Source organism: Cervus canadensis, chromosome 4, assembly GCF_019320065.1.
Source record: "Cervus canadensis isolate Bull #8, Minnesota chromosome 4, ASM1932006v1, whole genome shotgun sequence".
NCBI classification, from domain to species: Eukaryota; Metazoa; Chordata; class Mammalia; order Artiodactyla; family Cervidae; genus Cervus; species Cervus canadensis.
The window spans coordinates 91,063,429-91,083,370 of record NC_057389.1 but is presented as its reverse complement, the minus strand read 5'-3'; the positions used below and the strand labels follow the sequence as shown (position 1 = coordinate 91,083,370).

Genomic DNA, 19,942 nt, shown 5'->3' with positions numbered 1-19,942 from the left:
CTCTGTTAAATGATGTTTTGCAGAAAAGTCAAATATTGCTTGTTCAAGATTGATTCAAGGGCAGCAGTGGTTCCAGCAACAGTGGCAGCATCACTGGGTCCCTGTGGAGGTTCTCATGGAGGCACTGTCCTCCCCTTGGGGCTGAGACCCATCAGTTTATGTAGTCTCTGCGATCTCCCTCATCCCCCTCAGCTTCTGGAAATGGGCTCAAGCGACTAAACCCATGATGAAGAAAACTTCAACATCTGTCACTTTGGACACAAAAAAGAGAGGAAAGGGACAATTCTGTGAACTCTTTATTGGTGGCTTGAGCTCTGAAACCACAGAAGAAAGCCCGAGGACCTACAGTGTAAGCAGTGGGGAAGACTTACAGACTGTGTGGTCATAAGGGATCCCGCGAGCCAGACATCAAGAAGATTTGGTTGTATCACGTTTTCCTCCATGGCTGAGGTGGATGCTGCCATGGAGGCGACCTCATTCCATTGATGGGAAAAGGGTCACCCCCAAACACGCTGTCCCAAGAGAGGACTATGGAAAACTGGGGGCTCTTGTCACTGTGAAGAAGCTATTTGTTGGTGGAATTGCAGAGGACACTGAGGAGCATCATCTTAGAGATCACTTTGGGAAATATAGAGAAATGGATGCCACTGAGATAATTACTGATAGTCTGGAAGGAAAAGAGGCTTTGGGCTTGTGATTTTTGATGACCACAATCCCGTGGATAAGATAGTGTTGCAGAAAATTCATACCATCAATGGTCATTATGTAGAAGAAAGGCATTTTCTTGATATAGAAAGCAGGTTGTCCAAAGTTCTAGAGGTGGAAGGAGAGGCCATGTTGCATTTGGAGAGTATCATGGTGGTGGTGGAAATTTTGGAGCAGGACACGGAAGGGACATTAGAGGAGGATCTGATGGATGTGGAAGATGGCAATCATGGGTATGGAAGAGGACCTAGAGGTGGCAATTTTCGAGGTGGCCCTGATAGTGGAGGCTCTTAGCCAGAGTCATGGTGCAGTAAGACATAATATTATTTCTTTGAAAAATTCTATGGGGTGTGTGTAGGGTTAAGAAGCTGTTAAACTTTTATGGTTAAATAAAAATAACCTGAAAACTAAACAGGAGTAACATGTTCTCGTTCAGTGACAGTGTTTTGAATATTTTTATCTTTAAATTCTTTTTCTAGTTTTATGAGGTATCAAAGTTGAAAGTGTACAGTATAATGATGACTTACATATATTGTGAAGTGATTACCACAGTGAATTTTATACAGTTACCAAAATAAAAAAAGAAAGTTGTTTCTTATCATGAGAATTCTTAGGCTTTATTTCACTACGAAATTTCATATAGCATAGAGCTGTGTTAATTGCAATCCTCTTATTGTACATTATGACTTTTGTATTTATTCATCTTATAACGGGAAGTTTGTACTTTTGGACAACTTTCATCCTATTTCTCTTCTCACCAATTCTCTCCCTCTGGCAACTACAAATATCAACTTACTTTTCTATGATTTTTTTTATTTGAGTTTTATTTTAATTCTACATATATGGGAGATCTGACAATAGTTGTCTTTCTCTGACTTATTACACTTAGTATGAGGCATTCAAGGATCATCTGTACTGTTGCAAATAGTGGACGTCCTTATTTTTTATGATTGAATACTATACCACTGTATCTTTGTGTATATAAATATATATATGTATATATACACACATACATATTTATGTAAATGTGTATGCATACACATGTTTACAGATATCTACATACATATAAAATATAAAATCACTGTTTTTCCTTATATTCATCTTTTGATAGATATTTAGGTCATATCCATATCTCGAGTCTTGTAAATAATCCTACAACAATCATGTGTGTCTAGATGGTTATTCAGGACAGTGGCTTTATTCATATATATTCAGTTGAATTGTTGGTTCCATTTTTAAGTTTTTAAGGACCCTTCATACTGACTTTCACAATGGCTGCACCAATTTACATTCCCACAAACACTGCAACAAAAGTTTTTCTCTTTACTACATCTTAGCAAGCATTTGCTATTTCTTGTCTTTTTGGAAACAACCATCCTAACAGGTTGGAAGTGATAACTCCTTTTGGTTTTGATTTGTAACTTCCTAATGAATGTGGCCCACTGGAGAAGGGAAAGGCAAACCACTTCAGTATTCTTGCCTTGAGAACCCCATGAACAGCATGAGAAGGCAAAATGATAGGATACTGAAAGAGAAACTCCCCAGGTCGGTATGTGCCCAATATGCTACTGGAGATCAGTGGAGCAATAACTCCAGAAAGAATGAAGGGATGGAGCCAAAGCAAAAACAATACCCAGTTGTGGATGGGACTGGTAATAGAAGCAAGGTCTGATGCTGTAAAGAGCAATATTGCATAGGAACCTGGAATGTTAGGTCCATGAATCAAGGCAAATTGGAAGTGGTCAAACAGGAGATGACAAGAGTGAATGTCGACATTCTAGGAATCAGCGAACTAAAATGGACTGGAATGGGTGAATTTAACTCAGATGACCATTATATCTACTACTGTGGGCAGGAATCCCTTAGAAGAAATGGAGTAGCCATCATAGTCAACAAAAGAGTCCGAAAAGCAGTATTTGGATGCAATCTCAAAAATGACAGAATGATCTCTGTTCATTTCCAAGGCAAACCATTCAATATCACAGTAATCCAAGCCTATGCCCCAACCAGTAATGCTGAAGAAGCTGAAGTTGAATGGTTCTATGAAGACCTACAAGACCTTTTAGAACTAACACCCCCAAAAAATGTCCTTTTCATTATAGGGGACTGGAATGCAAAAGTAGGAAGTCAAGAAACACCTGGAGTAACAGGCAAATTTGGCCTTGGTGTACGGAATGAAGCAGGGCAAAGGCTAATAGAGTTTTGCCAAGAGAACGCACTGGTCATAGCAAACACCCTCTTCCAACAATACAAGAGAAGACTCTACACATGGACATGACCAGATGGTCAACACCGAAATCAGATGGATTATATTCTTTGCAGCCAAAGATGGAGAAGCTCTATACAGTCAGCAAAAACAAGACCAGGAGCTGACTGTGGCTCAGATCATGAACTCCTTATTGCCAAATTCAGACTTAAACTGAAGAAAGTAGGGAAAACCACTAGACCATTCAGGTATGACTAAATAAATCCCTTATGACTATCCAATGGAAGTGAGAAATAGATTTAAGGGACTAGATCTGACAGACAGAGAGCCTGATGAACTATGGACGGAGGTTCATGACATTGTAAGCAGGAGACAGGGATCAAGACCATCCCCATGGAAAAGAAATGCAAAAAGGCAAAATGGTTGTCTGAGGAGGCCTTACAAATAGCAGTGAAATGAAGAGAAGTGAAAAGCAAAGGAGAAGAGGAAAGATATTCCCATCTGAATGCAGAGTTCCAAAGAATAGCCACGAGAGATAAGAAAGCCTTCCTCAGCGATCAATGCAAAGAAATAGAGGAAAACAATAGAATGGGAAAGACTAGAGATCTCTTCAGGAAAATTAGAGATACCAAGGGAACATTTCATGCAAAAATGGGCTCAATAAAGGACAGAAATGGTATGGACCTAACAGAAGCAGAAGATATTAAGAAGAGGTGGCAAGAATACACAGAAGAACTGTACAAAAAAGATCTTCATGACCCAGATAATCACAATGGTGTGATCATTCACCTAGAGCCATACATCCTGGAATGTGAAGTCAAGTGGGCCTTAGAAAGCATCACTACGAACAAAGTTAGTGGAGGTGATGGAATTCCAGTTGAGCTAATTCAAATCCTGAAAGATGATGCTGTGAAAGTGCTGCACTCAATATGCCAGCAAATTTGGAAAACTCAGCAGTGGCCACAGGACTGGAAAAGGTCAGTTTTCATTCCAGTCCCAAAGAAAGGCAATCCCAAAGATTGCTCAAACTACCGCACAATTGCACTCATCTCACACACTAATAAAGTAATGCTCAAAAGTCTCCAAGCCAGGCTTCAGCAATATGTGAACCAAGAACTTCCAGATGTTCAAGCTGGTTTTAGAAAAGGCAGAGGAACCAGAGATCAAATTGCCAATATCTGCTGGATCATTGAAAAAGCAAGAGAGTTCCAGAAAAACATCTATTTCTGCTTTATTGACTACGCCAAAGCCTTCGACTGTGTGGATCACAATAAACTGTGGAAAATTCTGAAAGAGATGGGAATACCAGACCACCTGACCTGCCTCTTGAGAAACTGTATGCAGGTCAGGAAGCAACAGTTAGAACTGGACATGGAACAACAGACTGGTTCCAAATAGGAAAAGGAGTACGTCAAGGCTGTATATTGTCACCCTGCTTATTTAACTTATATGCAGAGTACATCATGAGAAAGCTGGGCTGGAAGAAGCACAAGCTGGAATCAAGATTGCCGGAAGAAATATCAATAACCTCAGATATGCAGATGACACCACCCTTATGGCAGAAAGTGAAGAGGAACTAAAAAGCCTCTTGATGAAAGTGAAAGAGGAGAGTGAAAAAGTTGGCTTCAAGCTTAACATTCAGAAAACTAAGATCATGGCATCTGGCCCCATCACCTCATGGGAAATAGATGGGGAGACAGTGGAAACACTGTCAGACTTCATTTTTTGGGGCTCCAAAATCACTGTGGATGGTGACTGCAGCCATGAAATTAAAAGACTCTCTTATTCCTGTGGAAGGAAGTTATGACAAACCTAGATAGTAATATTAAAAAGCAGAGACATTACTTTGCAACAAAGTCTGTCTGGTCAAGGCTAAGGTTTTTCCAGTGGTCCATGTATGGATGTGAGAGTTGGACTGTGAAGAAAGCTGAGCGCCGAAAAATTGATGCTTTTGAACTATGGTGTTGGAGAAGACTCTTGAGAGTCCCTTGGACTGCAAGGAGATCCAACCAGTCCATCACCAACCAGTGATGGTGTTCATTTGAGGGACTGATGCTGAAGCTGAGACTCCAATACTTTGGCCAGCTCATGCGAAGAGTTGACTCATTGGAAAAGACTCTGATGCTAGGAGGGATTGGGGGCAGGAGGAGAAGGGGATGAGAGAGGATGAGATGGCTGGATGGCATCACCGATTCTATGGGCATGAGTTTGAGTAAACTCCGGGAGTTTGTGATGGACAGGGAGGCCTGGCGTGCTGCGATTCATGGCGTCACAAAGAGTTGGACACAATTGAGCAACTGAACTGAACGGAACTGAGTGATTTGTGGGGCTTCCCTTGTGGTTCTGTGGTAAAGAATCCACCACAGGCGACACTGGTTACATCCCTGGTCTGGAAAGATCCCACATGCCACTAAGCAAATAGGCCTGTGCACCATAACTATTGAGCCTTTGAATCATAACTACTGAGCCCATGTGATGAAACTACTGAAGCCCATCTTCTCTGCAGCAGGAGAAGCCATTGAAATGAGAAGCCTATGAACCACAATTGGAGAGTAGCTCCCACTTGGCACAACTAGAGAAAACCCTGGGGAGAAACAAAGACCCAGCACAGGCAAAAATGAATCAATCAAATTAAAAATACAACTAGAAATTATTATTGTTTACATATTTTATCTGTTTCAATATATAGAGTCAATTTTACATTAGTAAAAATTGAAATCAGTTTTCAAAAAATCTTGTTCTGGAACTTCCCTGGTGGTTCAGGGGTTAAAAATCCACCCTCCAATGCAGGGGACATAGGTTCGATCCCTGGTTTGGAAATTAGGATCCCACTAGCCCCAGTGCAACTAAACCCACGTGCCCCAACTACTGAGCCCCAATGCCACAACTAGTGAGAAGCTGGCGTGGGGCAACTAGAGAAAGAAGCTCACCTACCACAACCAAGAGCCCCCTTGCAGCAACAGAAAGATCTGGCATGCCGCAAGGAAGACCCCGAGTGCTGCAACCAAGGCCCGAGGCAGTCAAAGAAAAAAAACAATACAAATTAACAAAAATCACGTCCCATTATTTCCATGAGGTATGCTGCAGCAGGAATGGGTCCTGTTGATTATCCATTCATGCAGGGAAGGACGTTGGCGTCCCATCCAAGTTTTGGCAATTATAAATCGAGTTTCTAAGAAGCATTTTTTCTTTATTTTTGGCTTCACTAGGTCTTCACTGCCTCATGAAGGTTTTCTCTAGATGCTGAGAGCAGGGAGCTACTCTTCCCTGTAGCATGGGCTTCTCATTGTGGTGGCTTCTCTTGTTATGGAGCATGGGCTCTAGGTATGTGGGCTTCAGTACTAGTACCTCCTGGGCTCTAGAGCAGGGATCCAGCAGTTGTGGTGCATGGGCTTAGTTGCTCCAAAGCATGTGGGATCTTCCCAGATCAGGGATTGAACCTATGTCCCCTGCATAACATAGGCAGATTCTTAACCACTGGACAACCAGGGAAGCCCCTAAGAAGCATTTCTATCTGGAGGTTTTTTTTTTAAATGAATATTAGTTTTTGTTCCTGAAAAACAACTATCTTGTGTGGGAAAGCTGTATTAATCACTGTGTGATCAATTATAAAAGAAAATACCACAGCAATATCTCAAGAGATTGTATTATTTTGCATTCCCACTAGCAACGGATGAGAGTTCCAATTGTTTCAAGTCTTTCTCTGCCCTTAGTATTGTCAGTCATTGTGGCCATTTTTATGGGTATGTATTCTACAATTAATGTGTTTCTAATCTGGGAGATTGAGGACACAAAGAGTATAAAGATCCTACGTAAAAATGAAGATAGTAAGATGGTGCAGGAATAGGACGGGGAGACCACATTCTCCCCCACAAATTCATCAAAAGATCATTTGAATTTGAATGCTGAGCAACTTCCACAAAACAACTTCTGAACACTGGTGGAGGACACCGGGCACCCAGAAAGGCAGAGTTAGGGACAGAGACCCATCCCAGGGAGGGAGTCGTGAAAGAGGAGAAGTTTCCAAACACCAGGAAACCCTTTCACCGGCAGGTCTGTGGGGAGTTTTGGAATCTCAGAGGGCAACATAACCAGGAGGGGAAAGAACAAAAAACAAACCCCACAGAATACGTGTCTTAACCGAAACTCCCAGCGGAGAAATAGCCCAGACGCTTGCTTCTGCCACCAGTGAGCGGGGGAGGTGTGGGTTGCATGCTTAGGGTAAGGACCGGGCCTGAATGCCCTGAGGACAATCTGAAGGAGCTATCCTGAGATAGCAACCCAAACTGTGGGATAGCCAGAGAGAGAAAAAGAGAGAGAGAGAGAACTTTCCTGCGAAAAGCTCTAACCTAAGACAGAGCCTGGTGGGCTCACAGAACAAAGGATTGAGCGAATACCAGAGGAGAGCTAGCTGGCTGCAGACCGGCCCATCGCCCTGCCAGAGGCAGAGAGGCAGGTGGGCGACAGCTAGAGCCAGAAGGCGAGGGGCATCCTCCACCAAATTGTGAGCAGGCTCCCAGTTGCTAACCAGGTCTTCTGAGATCCTGGACGGTTGACATGTGCCAGGAGGGTCGCAGCCTGAGATCAGCCCCCCAGAAGAGACACACGACACACCTGAGACGGTGCTCCCGTGGCGCACACAGGAAACCGAGAGGCTGGGAGCCGGGAGGTGATAAGACGCACCGCCCACCTGGGATAGTGCATTCGCCAAGCACCTGGTCGCCTGAGCTCCTCGGACCTGGGAAGGGCACCAAACGTAGACCCAACCGAGTCTGTGCCTTTGTGGAGTACCCAAGAACCTGAACCTGAGCAGCTTAGACCTGGAAAGTGCACACAACCCGGGGGCCACTTTGGACAATTCCCCTTCAGAGCAACCTGGAACCTGAGCAGTGTAGACCAGGAAAGCACAGGCGCCGTGAGCTGGGGCAAACCCAGTGTGGCCCAGACACTGCGAGCGCTCCCCACACACGCCAGTGGTGTGTGTTTGCGGTGTTCCTCTCTCCCCACAGCACCACTGAACAAGTGAGCCTAAATAAGTGACCACCTTCGCCCCCTTGTGTCAGGGCGGAAATTAGACACTGAAGAGACTTGAAAACAGAGGAAGCCAATATAAACAAAGAAGAGGGAGGCGCTCTGGAAGCGACAGGTACAACAGGCAAAACCCTGTAGTTAGCATTGACTAAGCATTGGAAGGGGCCTATAGACCTTGAGAAGAAGTATAAGCTGGAGCAAGGAAATTTCTGGAACTGAACTGACCCCACACTGCCCTCAACAGCTCCAGAGAAATTCCTAGATATATTTTTGCTATTATCACTTTTTATTTTTAAGTTCTTTATTACTCCTTTAATTTTCATTTTTATAAACTACTATTACCTTGCAAAAAAAAAAGACTATTTTTAAAGCAAATTTCACATAAATATTTTTGTAATTTTTGTGATTGATATTGTTTTGCATTTTTAATATTGTATTTTTGAGAGTCTAACTCCTACTCTAGATTTTTAATCTTTGCTTTTTGATGTTTGTTATCAATTTTGTACCTTTAAGAATCTAATCTTCAGTACACATTTTTACTTAGGGGTGTGATTACTGCCTTGATTGCTATTTCACCTTTCGACTCTCCCTTTCCTCCCCCAGGTCACCTCTATCTCTCCCTCCCCCTTCACTTCTCTACTTAATTCTGTGAATCTCTCTGGATGTGCTGGGTTGTGGAGAACACTTAGGGAACTGATTACTAGCTAGTCTGGTCTCTCCCCTTTTGACTGCCCCTCTTCTCCTCCTGGTCACCTCTATCTCCCTCCTCCCTCTTCTCTTCTCTATGTAACTCCGTGGACCTCTCTGGGTGTTCCAGACTGTGGAGAGCACATACGGAATTGATTACTAGCTAGACTGCTCTCTTCCCTTTTGATTTCCCCTTTTCTCTTCCTGGTCACCTCTATCACCCTCCTCCCTCTTCTGTTCTCCATATAACTCTGTGAACCTCTCTGGGTGTCCCTTACTGTGGAGAATCTTTTCACCATTAACCTAAATGTTTTGTCATCAGTGCTGTATGGATGGAGAAGTCTTGAGGCTACTGCAAGAATAAGACTGAAAGCCAGAGGCAGGAGGCTTAAATCCAAAACTTGAGAACACCAGAAAACTCCTGACTCCAGGGAACATTGATCAACAAGAGCTCATCCAAAAGCCTCCATACCTACACTGAAACCAAACTCCACCCAAGAGCCAACAAGTTTCAGAGCAAGACATACCAAGCTAATTCTCTAGCAACACAGGAACATAGCCCTGAGCATTAAAATACAGGCGGCCCAAAGTCACACCAAACCCATAGACACCTCAAAACTCACTAACTGGACACTCCATTGCACTCCAGAGAGAAGAGATCCAGCTCCACCCACCAGAACACCGACGCAAGCTTCCCTAACCAGGAAACCTTGACAAGCCACTCGTCCAACCCCACCCACAGGGAGGAACCTCCACAATAAAGAGGAATCACAAACTTCCAGCATACAGAAAGGCCACCCCAAACAGAGCAATCTAAACAAGATGAAAAGGCAGAGAAATATTCAACAGGTAAAGGAACGTGATAAATGCCAACTATACCAAACAAAAGAGGAGGAGATAGGGAGTCTACCTGAAAAAGAATTCAGAATAATGATACTAAAGATGATCCAAAACCTTGAAAACAAAATGGAGTTTTAGATAAATAGATTAGAGACAAGGATTGAGAAGATGTAAGAAATGTTAAACAAGGACCTAGAAGAATTAAAAAAAAAGTCAATAATGAATAATGCAATAACTGAGATCAAACAGTAGAGTAACTAAGGCAGAAGATAGATTAAGTGAGGTGGAAGACAGAATAGGGGAAATAAATGAAGCAAAGAGGAAAAAAGTAAAAAGAATTAAAAGAAATGAGGACAACTTCAGAGACGTCTGGGACAATGTCAAATGCCCCAACATTCGAATCATAGGAGTCCCAAAAGAAGAAGACAAAAAGAAAGGCCATGAGAAAATACCTGAGGAGATAATGGTTGAAAACTTCCCTAAAATGGGGAAAGAAATAGCCACTCAAGTCCAAGAAACCTAAGGAGTCCCAAACAGGATAAACCCAAGGTGAAACGCCTGAAGACATGTTAATCAAATTAATGAAGATCAAACAGAAACAGCAAATATTACAAGCAGCAAGGGAAAGGCAACAAATAACACACAAGGGAATTCCCATAAGGATAACAGCTAATCTTTCAATAGAAACTCTTCAGGCAAGAAGGGAATGGCAGGACATACTTAAAGTGATGAAAGAGAAAAACCTACAACCCAGATTACTGTACCCAGCAAGGATCTCATTCAGATATGAAGGAGACATCAAAAGCTTTACAGACAAGCAAAAGCTGAGAGAATTCAGCACCACCAAACCAGCTCTTCAACAAATGCTATAGGATCCTCTCTAGACAGGAAACACAGAAAGGTTGTATAAACATGAACCCAAAACAAAAAAGTAAATGGCAACATGATCATACTTATCAACAATTATCTTAAATGTAAATGGGTTGAAAGTCCCAACCAAACGACAAAGACTGGCTGAATGGATACAAGAACAAGACCCCTATATATGATGTCTATAAAAGACCCACTGCAAACAAGGGACACATACAGACTGAAAGTGAAGGGCTGGAAAAAGCTATTTCACCCAAATAGAGACCAAAAGAAAGAAGGAGCAGCAATACTCACATCAGATAATATAAACTTTGAAAAGAGACAAAGGAGGACACTACATAATGATCAAAGGACCAATCCAAGAAGAAGATGTAACAATTATAAGTATATATGCATCCAACATAGGGACACCACAATATGTAAGCCAAATGCTAACAAGTATGAAAGGGGAAATTAACCCAGTAACATGATAATAGTAGGAGACTTTAATACCCCACTCACACGTATGGATAGATCAACTAAACAGAAAATAAGCAAAGAAACACAAACTTTAAATGATACAATGGACCAGTTAGAACTAATTGATATTTATAGGACATTTCACCCCAAAACAATGAATTTCACCTTTTTCTCAAATGCAGCAGGAAAGATCACATCCTAGGCCATAAATCTAGCCTTGGTAAATTCAAAAAATTAAAATCATTTCAAGCATCTTTTCTAATCACAATGTGGTAAGATTAGATGTCAACTACAGGAAAAAAAACTAGTAAAAATGCAATCATATGGAGGCTAAACAACACACTTCTGAATAACCAATAAATCACAGAAGAAATAAAAGAAAGGAATCAAAATATGCATAGAAATGAATGAAAATGAAAACACGACAACCCCAAACCTATTGATTCAATAAAAGCAGTGCTAAGGGGAAGTTTCATAGCAACACATGCTTACTTTGAGAAACGAGAAAAATCAAATAAATAACCTAACTTTACAACAAAAGCAACTAGAAAAAGAAGAAATGAAGACCCCCAGGGTTAGTAGAAGGACAGAAATCATAAAAATTAGGGCATAAATAAATGAAAAAGAAACAAAGGAAACTAAATAGCAAAAATCAAGAAAGCTAAAAGCTGGTTCTTTGAGAAGATAAATAAAATAGACAAACCAGAAAATAGAAAAGGGAACCCTTTTACACTGTTGGTAGGAATGCAAACTAGTACAGCCATTATGGAAAACAGTGTGGAGATTCCTTTAAAAACTGAAAATAGAACTGCCATATGACCCAGCAATCCCACTGCTGGGCAAACACACTGAGGAAACCAGAATTGAAAGAGACACGTGTACCCTAATGTTCACTGCAGCATTGTTTACAATAGCCCAGACATGGAAGCAACCTAGATGTCCATCGGCAGAGGAATGGATAAGAAAGCTGTGGTACATATACACAATGGAATATTACTCAAATATTAAAAAGAATGTATTTGAATCAGTTCTAATGAGGTGGATGAAACTGGAGCTTTTTATAGAGAGTGAAGTAAGTCAGAAAGAAAAACAGCAATACAGCATATTAATGCATATATATGGAATTTAGAAAGATGGTAATGATGACTCTACATGCAAGACAGCAAAAGAGACACAGAGATAAAGAACAGACTTTTGGACACGGTGGGAGAAGGCGAGGGCGGGATGATTTGAGAGAATAGCATTGAAACATGTATATTATCATATGTGAAATAGATCAGCAGTCCAGGTTCAATGCATGAGACAGGGCGCTCAGGGCCAGTGCACTGAGATGACCCTGAGGGATGGGATGGGGAGGGAGGTGGGAGGGGGGTTCAAGATGGGGACACATGTACACCCATGGGTGATTCATGTGAATGTATGGCAAAAAACACTACAATATTGTAAAGTAATTAGCCTCCAATTAAAAAAATTAATTAATTAAAAAAATGAAGATAGTATAATATATTTTGAATGCCTCTATGCATAGACAGTAAGAAATGAGTGAAAGTGAAAGTGAAGTTGCTCAGTTGTGTCCGACTCTTTGAGACCCCATGAACTGTAGCCTACCAGGCAGGCTCCTCTGTCCATGGGATTCTCCAGGCAAGAATGCTCAAGTGGGTTGCCATTTCCTTCTCCAGGAGATGAGTAGACTTGTACAATTGTCAAATAATAGCTAAATTTTAAAACTGCAATGAATACGTTGTATTGTCTTCTGGTGAATGTCTACAATATCACATATGAGTGTTTCTTGCCCTAAACCCCAAAGAAAACATGTACCTCTAAGCCCAACTATGACTCTTCCAGAATGTTAGATGCAGAGGGTAAAGGTAAATGATCCCTTACAGTGTCAATGGTCAAAACCCTAATTATAGTGAAGCTTGAAAGATAATCTGATTACTTCAAGCAATTATTCACACATTAAATTAGCCACTACAGCTTAAGATTCCAAATCCTTTCTCCTTGTTATCTAGTCATGAGATCTAGACACAATTATCTAGCTGAAATACAAACCTGGGTTAGGGACTTAATCCCCAGTGACTAAGACTCTGTATTCACAATGCAAGGGGCCTGGGTTTGACCCCTAGTCAGGGAACCAGATCACATGTGTCAGAACTGAAGTTCCCAGATGACACAACTAAGACCTGGAGCAGCCAAATACATAAAATAAATATATAAAAAACCTGAGTCAACCTTAACTTTTCATATGTATCTGGAAATTTATTATAGGAATTGTCTTATAGGTTTGAGATGGAGAAGTCTCATAAATGATCATCTCCAAGCTGAAGAAGCAGAAAAGCTGGTGGTATAATTGAGTCCAAGTGTGAAAGCCTGGGACCCAGGAGCTCTGATGTCCAAGGGCAGGAAAAGATGGGCATTGCAGCTCAAGAAGAGGGGGTGGAATCACCCTTCCTTCATCTTTTTGTTCCATTTCTTTTGGTCCTCAGGAGATTAGATAACACCCACACTGATGAGGTTGGATGTCTTTTACTCAGTCTACAATCAAATGTTAATCTCTTCCAGAAATACTCTCAAGAACACACCCAGGAATAAAGCTTAACCAGCTATCTTGGTATCCCTTAGCCCAAGCAAGTGGACACACAAAAAGTGATCAACAAGCATAGCTCTATCCAGCCAGCACAAATAGAAAATGACAATATGCTGGGCTCCAGCCCCAGCAGGATGCAGGGGTACCCTCAGGATGAACGGTGTCGGCGAGAGAGAGAGAGAGAGAGAGAGAGAGAGAAAGAAAGAGAGAGAGAGAGAGAGTGACCAGATGGGGGTGTTTGCAGCAGGGTCTGGCCATGCTTTATTTTTTACCGTAGCTTTTATACCCTAAGTTAGTACATTTCTAAGGGGAAGATAGTTTAACATTACATCAGCTTGTCCTTCACAAAACCAGAGTGTTTTCTGCATACTTCTTTGTTTATGAGGATCTTGTACATTATCTTCTGGCTTTGGGGCCTATTAACATTTTATGCAAGTCAGGTGAATGTAAACTTATTTTCTGTTTCTGTGGTGACCTTAACAGAAAAGTTACAGTCTCATAGGGCAACAGTACAGCATGTCACAACAGAGTAGAAGTATAACCTTGTTAACACAAAGGTCAATTCTTCTGCAGAAATTGTCAGTTGAATTTATCTAAGAGGTTTACCCCACACAGACTCTGCAGCTTCAGTGAGGCAGCCTCTGCCTAGCACTCCTGGCTGACAATTAACAACCATCTCATTGTTACCACACTAGGGCTAAGCTCTTATTTTTCTAGATCTTTAACTATATTAACAATGGTTTCCATAACACAACCTTAGCACATTAAGAGCAAAAGCACAGCAAGCAAAGGTTAACCCAAGAGCCACTTTTAGAATAATTTTTTCTTGTGTTTTCTAATAGGCCTTCCTCACTCCCCGAAGGGCTCTGTGTCTATTAGGGCCTTTATATGATCAGGTTCTTTACGCTGTTTTATGATTAGGGTATTATAAGCAGTCATGCATATTAGTACCAAGGGCATAAAGGCATTTGCTAATCAAACTAGAATGCCAGCAAAGGAGTTTAAATTTAAACACTCCTTTCATCCTGGATAATCTCATAAGATACCACCACCCAGGAAACTTATTGATCCGCCTTGCCTGTCAGGTTTTCTCCTCATGACCTTGTCATGGGTGGGATCTCTGCTCCAGGCAATAATATGACCTATGTGATTTTAAATTTTGTAGAAAGCATACTAAAGAAAATAAATTGAAAGAGGATACTGGTTTTGATAATATTTGTCCTTAAAGAAACAAAAAGAAATATTTCAAAATGTCATCCACATCAGAAAACATTATATCCTTTTCTTCTTTCTAAGCCTTGAGAACTGGTGTCTTATGATTACAACCCTTGTTAAGTCAAAAGTTAAATTTGAAATCTGATCCATTACTCTTGACCTACATTGAGACTTCACAAGACTGACAGTTCTAAGAGAAGACTCATACCAACTATTAACTTATCCTTTCTTATGGCATGTCTATTCTACAGTTTGACCCATTTTCCAGTGTTTTTTCAGTATTTTTTTTCATCAGATAGGATTATTATATTTACAGTATTCAGTTTGATGTACTTGACTAAGATACAGTAATGCAAATCTCTTCCTCTGCTCAAGTTTTCAGATGAATTTTGATGACTACAGATGCCTAAAATATTTTAATATGATCTAAGTTACAAATTTCCTTTATCTACTTGAGATTTATTGAACTAAATAGAATCCATTTTATCCTCATTGAGCAACTGTTTTCTTTCAAAACTTAAAGTTGCAAAAAAAAAACAAACCTTAAAGTTGCATACTGTTTATGTTAGAGCTGAAATGAAGAACTTAAGTAGCTAAGAATATATTAATCCCAGCACAAACCAGACTACTAAACAGCAAGACAGTTCAAGAGCAAATATCCCAATAGAATCCAAGGGGAATAATCTTGGAAAACTCAGAACACAGTTAGAAGAGAAATGAGATGTGATGAAAAGGAAAGTAGAGAGAAAGTGGGGGAGAAATTGATATCAGAAGTGAAAATACACAAGCATGGTTTAAAAAGACATCACCCAATGGTTGCAATAACTCAACATCCTGAGTCAAATATTGTATATATACAAGATACAATAATGAGCTAAAATATGGTCTAAAAGCCAAAGTTAATGTAATGCACTTTTAGAGAATACAAAGGCCAAACAAGCAAGGAAAAAGCTAATTGGTGATGTCTAAGGAAAAACAAAATAAGATGGGTAACAAGAGAGTACTATTTTTATACATTTTTGGCAGGGGGGATAGGGCCAAGAGGCATGCAGGATCTTGGTTTCCCAACCAGGGCTCAATCCTGTGCCCCCTGCATTGGGAGCTCAGGGTCTTAACCAATGGATCACCAGGGAAGTCCTGTGAGCACCATTTTTAATAAGCTAAGAAGAATCAAATCCAACTAGAGTTTTATACCCAGCATCAACATTGCCCCAAGTAAAGATGTCTGTCAAAACTTAAGTCAAACACTTCATTGTGAACAACATTGAAATTAGACAAAATACTAGAGTGAGTTGTTAAGTCCAAAGTAAAATAATTCCATATTAAAAACCAGGAATGCAAAAAGCATGAATAGGAAAATTTCAAAATAATTATGAATAAATTTTGTTTCATAAAGCCCTTCTAGGTTTATCTCAGGGACATTAAAATATCTGTAGCATTAAAACAATGACAACAGTAATAGAAGAATCAAGTAGTTAAAATAGAATTGAAAGTGTTCTAAGATATGGAATTTAAAAAGATGGCAACGATAACGCTATATGCAAAACAGAAAAAGAGACACAGATGTACAGAACAGACTTTTAGACTCTGTGGGAGAAGGCGAGGGTGGGATGTTCTGAGAGAACAGCATTGAAACAAGTATACTATCAAGGGTGAAATAGATCACCAGCCCAGGTTGGATGCATGAGACAAGTGCTCAGGGCTGGTGCACTGGGAAGACCCAGAGGGATGGGATGGGGAGGAAGGTGGGAGGGGGGATCGGGATGGGGAACACATGTAAATCCATGGCTGATTCATGTCAATGTATGGCAAAAACCACTACAATATTGTAAAGTAATTAGCCTCCAACTAATAAAAATAAATGGAAAAAAAGAAAGAAAGAAAGTGTTCTAAGGTGTTATTAGCATTTGGGAAAGGTGCTAAAAATAATTATCTGTATTAGACTATTAAGTGAAGTATTTATAGTGTAATCACTAGTGTAACTACACCCTAATGTGTGTATGAGTGTGACTGACAAGTTTCCAGACAAAAAGTGGATTAATAAAAGTGTTAAACCCTAGTCAGTGAAGTAAAGGGAGTAGACAGACTAATTAGGTCAAAGGATCAGAAAAGAGTAAGGTGATTGAAATCATCAAACATTAACCAGGAATTAGTTGAAGGGTAAACGTACAAAATACTAAACCACAGAAGAAGCTCTATGGAACTAATACTAACCTTTTAAAAGAATGGCTGTGTGATATAGACATTACAGACTTGTCAACAAACATTTTGGAGCAGAATACCTTGGTTCGATCCCTGAGTCGGGAAGATCCCCTGGAGAAGGACATGGCAGTTCAGTCTAGTATTCTTGTCTAGAAAATCCCATAAACAGAGGAGTTTGGTGGGCTATAGCCCAGGGGCTCACAAAGAGTCACAGACAGGACTTAGCAAATAAACAACCTCAACAATTATTGATAAACATTCAAAAGGTCTCTATTTTTCCTTTTTGCTATTATAACATCAATTTCTGGAAATCTTTGTATATAGATAGAAACTTCTATTCCTATTTTTGTTGGCTGTATCCATAGTGGGAGTAAAAGGAAAGATTAACTTGTTGATAGGAACTGCAAATACCACTCCATACATAGATGTATTAAATTTTTTAAACATTTTTTTCTTTTTTGGTTGTGCTGGGTATTCCCTGCTCTGTGTGGGCTTTCCCTAATTGCAGTGAACTGGGGCTCCTCTTGTTGCAGACCACAGGCTCTAGAGTGTGGGCTCAGTAGTTGAGCTGGCACACTGGCTTAGTTGCTCCACAGCACGCAAAATCTTCCTGGACTGGGGATCGAACGTGAGTTCCTTGCTTTAACAGGCAGATTCTTATCCACGGTGCCATGAGGGAAATCCCACTTTTTTCATCCAGGATAGTTTCTGACAGTGTTAATAGCCTCTTATTTTTGCATTTGTGTATAAAGACTGAAGAATCTCTCAAATCCCTTTGATCTGAGATAGGGTGTGTCTTTGAAAAATCCACTGATTGGGTTACCCACTCCCTTCATAAAAGGGGAATCCGAGGCAGAAGTCACTGCTTTCTCTGGCAAGCTACAGGCAGTCTTCATCGCAGGATTGGGTCACAGGACAGGGGGAACCAGCATCGGCCTCTTTCACGGATCAGCCTGTTCTGGTAAGTGTGGCATCCATATTGATGGGAACAGAGTCCACTTGCATTCTTTTCTTGGTGAAATTTCCTAGAGTTAGCTCTTACAAGAGAACGTTATGTTATTGAAAGGTATATCCTAAGTGTTAATGTTACAAAATATTCAAGGTTTTGTATAGTTTTGCATTTGAAACTTTCTTGGAATAACAGGACAGATTACAAAAAAACGACATCACCAAGAAATGGAAGTAATACTTGGCTCTGCTTTGTTTAAATTGTTATCCTCTGTGGAAAATTCTTTACCCACACTGTGGTTGAGTCTTTCTTTCTCTCTTTTTTTTTTTTTTTTGCAATTTTTTTTGCAAGTTTTCTGCTCAAATATGTCCTCAGTTAGGCTTTCCCCTGGAGAAGGAAATGGCAACCCACTCCAGTATTCTTGCCTGGAGAATTCCACGGACAGCGGAGCCTGGCAGGCTACAGCCCGTCTACAGGGTTGAAGAGAGTCAGACACAACTTAGTGACTAAACCACCACACCACCAATCTTTTCATCATTAGTAATTTTAATTTCTTCCTCCCTTTATCCTTTCTGGCTTCACTTTCCCCATGTGTGTGTATGTTAGTCACTCAGTCGTGTTTAACTCTTCGTGACCCCATGGACTATAGTCTGCCAGGCTCCTCTGAATACTGGAGTGGGTAACCATTCCCTTCTCAAGGGCATCTTCCCACCCAGGGATGGAACCTGGGTCTCCCACACTGCAGGCATATTCTTTACCGTTGAAGCCACCAGGCAAGTCCCTGTAAGGGCAAAGCAAAAGGTAAATAACTCGGAGTAAAACCTTAAAGTCCACATTAGTCATCTATTCACTGAATATACCATTTGTGAGAGAAACAGTGTAAAATAAATAGATAATAATGCAGATAGAATTAAAAATGGGAAGAAATCAACATTAGAGAAGGTAATATGCATCAGGAAAGGTCACTCTGTTAAATAATGTTTTGCAGAAAAATCGAAAGTTGCTCAAGACAGATTCAAGGGCGGCAGAGGCTCCAGAGGCAGTAACAGCATTCCTGAGGCCCGGACGTGAGGTTTTCCTGGAGGCTCTGTTTCCGGAGCAGCGGAAGCCGGGAGCCGGGACTGGTCAGGTTCCTGTTAGTCTCTGAGATCTCCCTCATCCTCCTCAGCTTCAGAAAAATGGCTCAAGCGGCCAAGCCTGTGATGAAGAAAATGTCAACATCTGATCCGTTGGAGAGGAATGAGAGAGAGAAAGAAGAATTCCGCAAACTCTTTGTTGGTGGTTTGAGCTCTGAAACCACAGAAGAAGCTCTATGGAACTACTACCGGCAGTGGGGATATCTTACAGACTGTGTGGTCATAAGACACCCCGCCAGCCAGACATCAAGAAGGTTTGGTTTTGTCACATTTTCCTCCATGGCCGAGGTGGATGCTGCCATGGCGGCCAGACCTCATTTCATTGATGGGAAAAGGGTCGCCCCCAAACGCGCTGTCCCAAGAGAGGACTATGGAAAACCGGGGGCTCTTGTCACTGTGGAGAAACTGTTTGTTGGTGGGATTGGGGAAGACACGGGGAAGCATCATCTTAGAGATTACTTTGGGAAATATGGAAAAATCAAAGCCATTGAGATTATTAGTGATAGGGAGTCTGGAAGGAAAAGAGGCTTTGGGTTTGTGACTTTTGATGACCACGATCCCGTGGATAAGATTGTATTGCAGAAATACCATACTGTCAATGGTCATCAGGCAGAAGTAAGAAAGGCCTTGTCTAGACAAGAAATGCAGGAACTCCAGCATTCTAGAATAGGAAGGGGAGGAGGTAGGGTTCATTTTCTGTACTTGCATGATGGTGGTGGAAATTTTGGAGCAGGACAAGGAAGGGACTTTAGAGGAGGATCTGATGGAGGTGGAAGAGGTGGTGAATCTGAGGATGGTGACCATGGGTATGGAGGAGGACCAGGAGGTGATAGTTTGAGGGTTAGTCCTGGTTATGGAGGAGGACAAGAAGGTTGTGATGGAGGAGGGCCTGGACATGGCCACCAGGATGGGGGCTGCAGAGCTGGTTATACCAGCTACGGAGGAAGGAATGATGGAAGTCAGAATTGCAATAATTTGGGAAATTATAAGCAGAAACCTTCAAAGTACGAGTTACTGAAGAGTGGAAAACTGAATGGTAGGAGGAATATGGGAGG

General features: G+C 41.1%; 2 pseudogenes; both read left to right on the top strand.

The window, feature by feature from the left end:
* The first annotated feature begins 226 nt into the window (after positions 1-226).
* Positions 227-999, top strand: LOC122440917 (annotated as a pseudogene).
* Positions 1,000-18,929: 17,930 nt separating this feature from the next.
* LOC122440916 lies at positions 18,930-19,905 on the top strand (annotated as a pseudogene).
* The last annotated feature ends 37 nt before the right edge of the window (positions 19,906-19,942 follow it).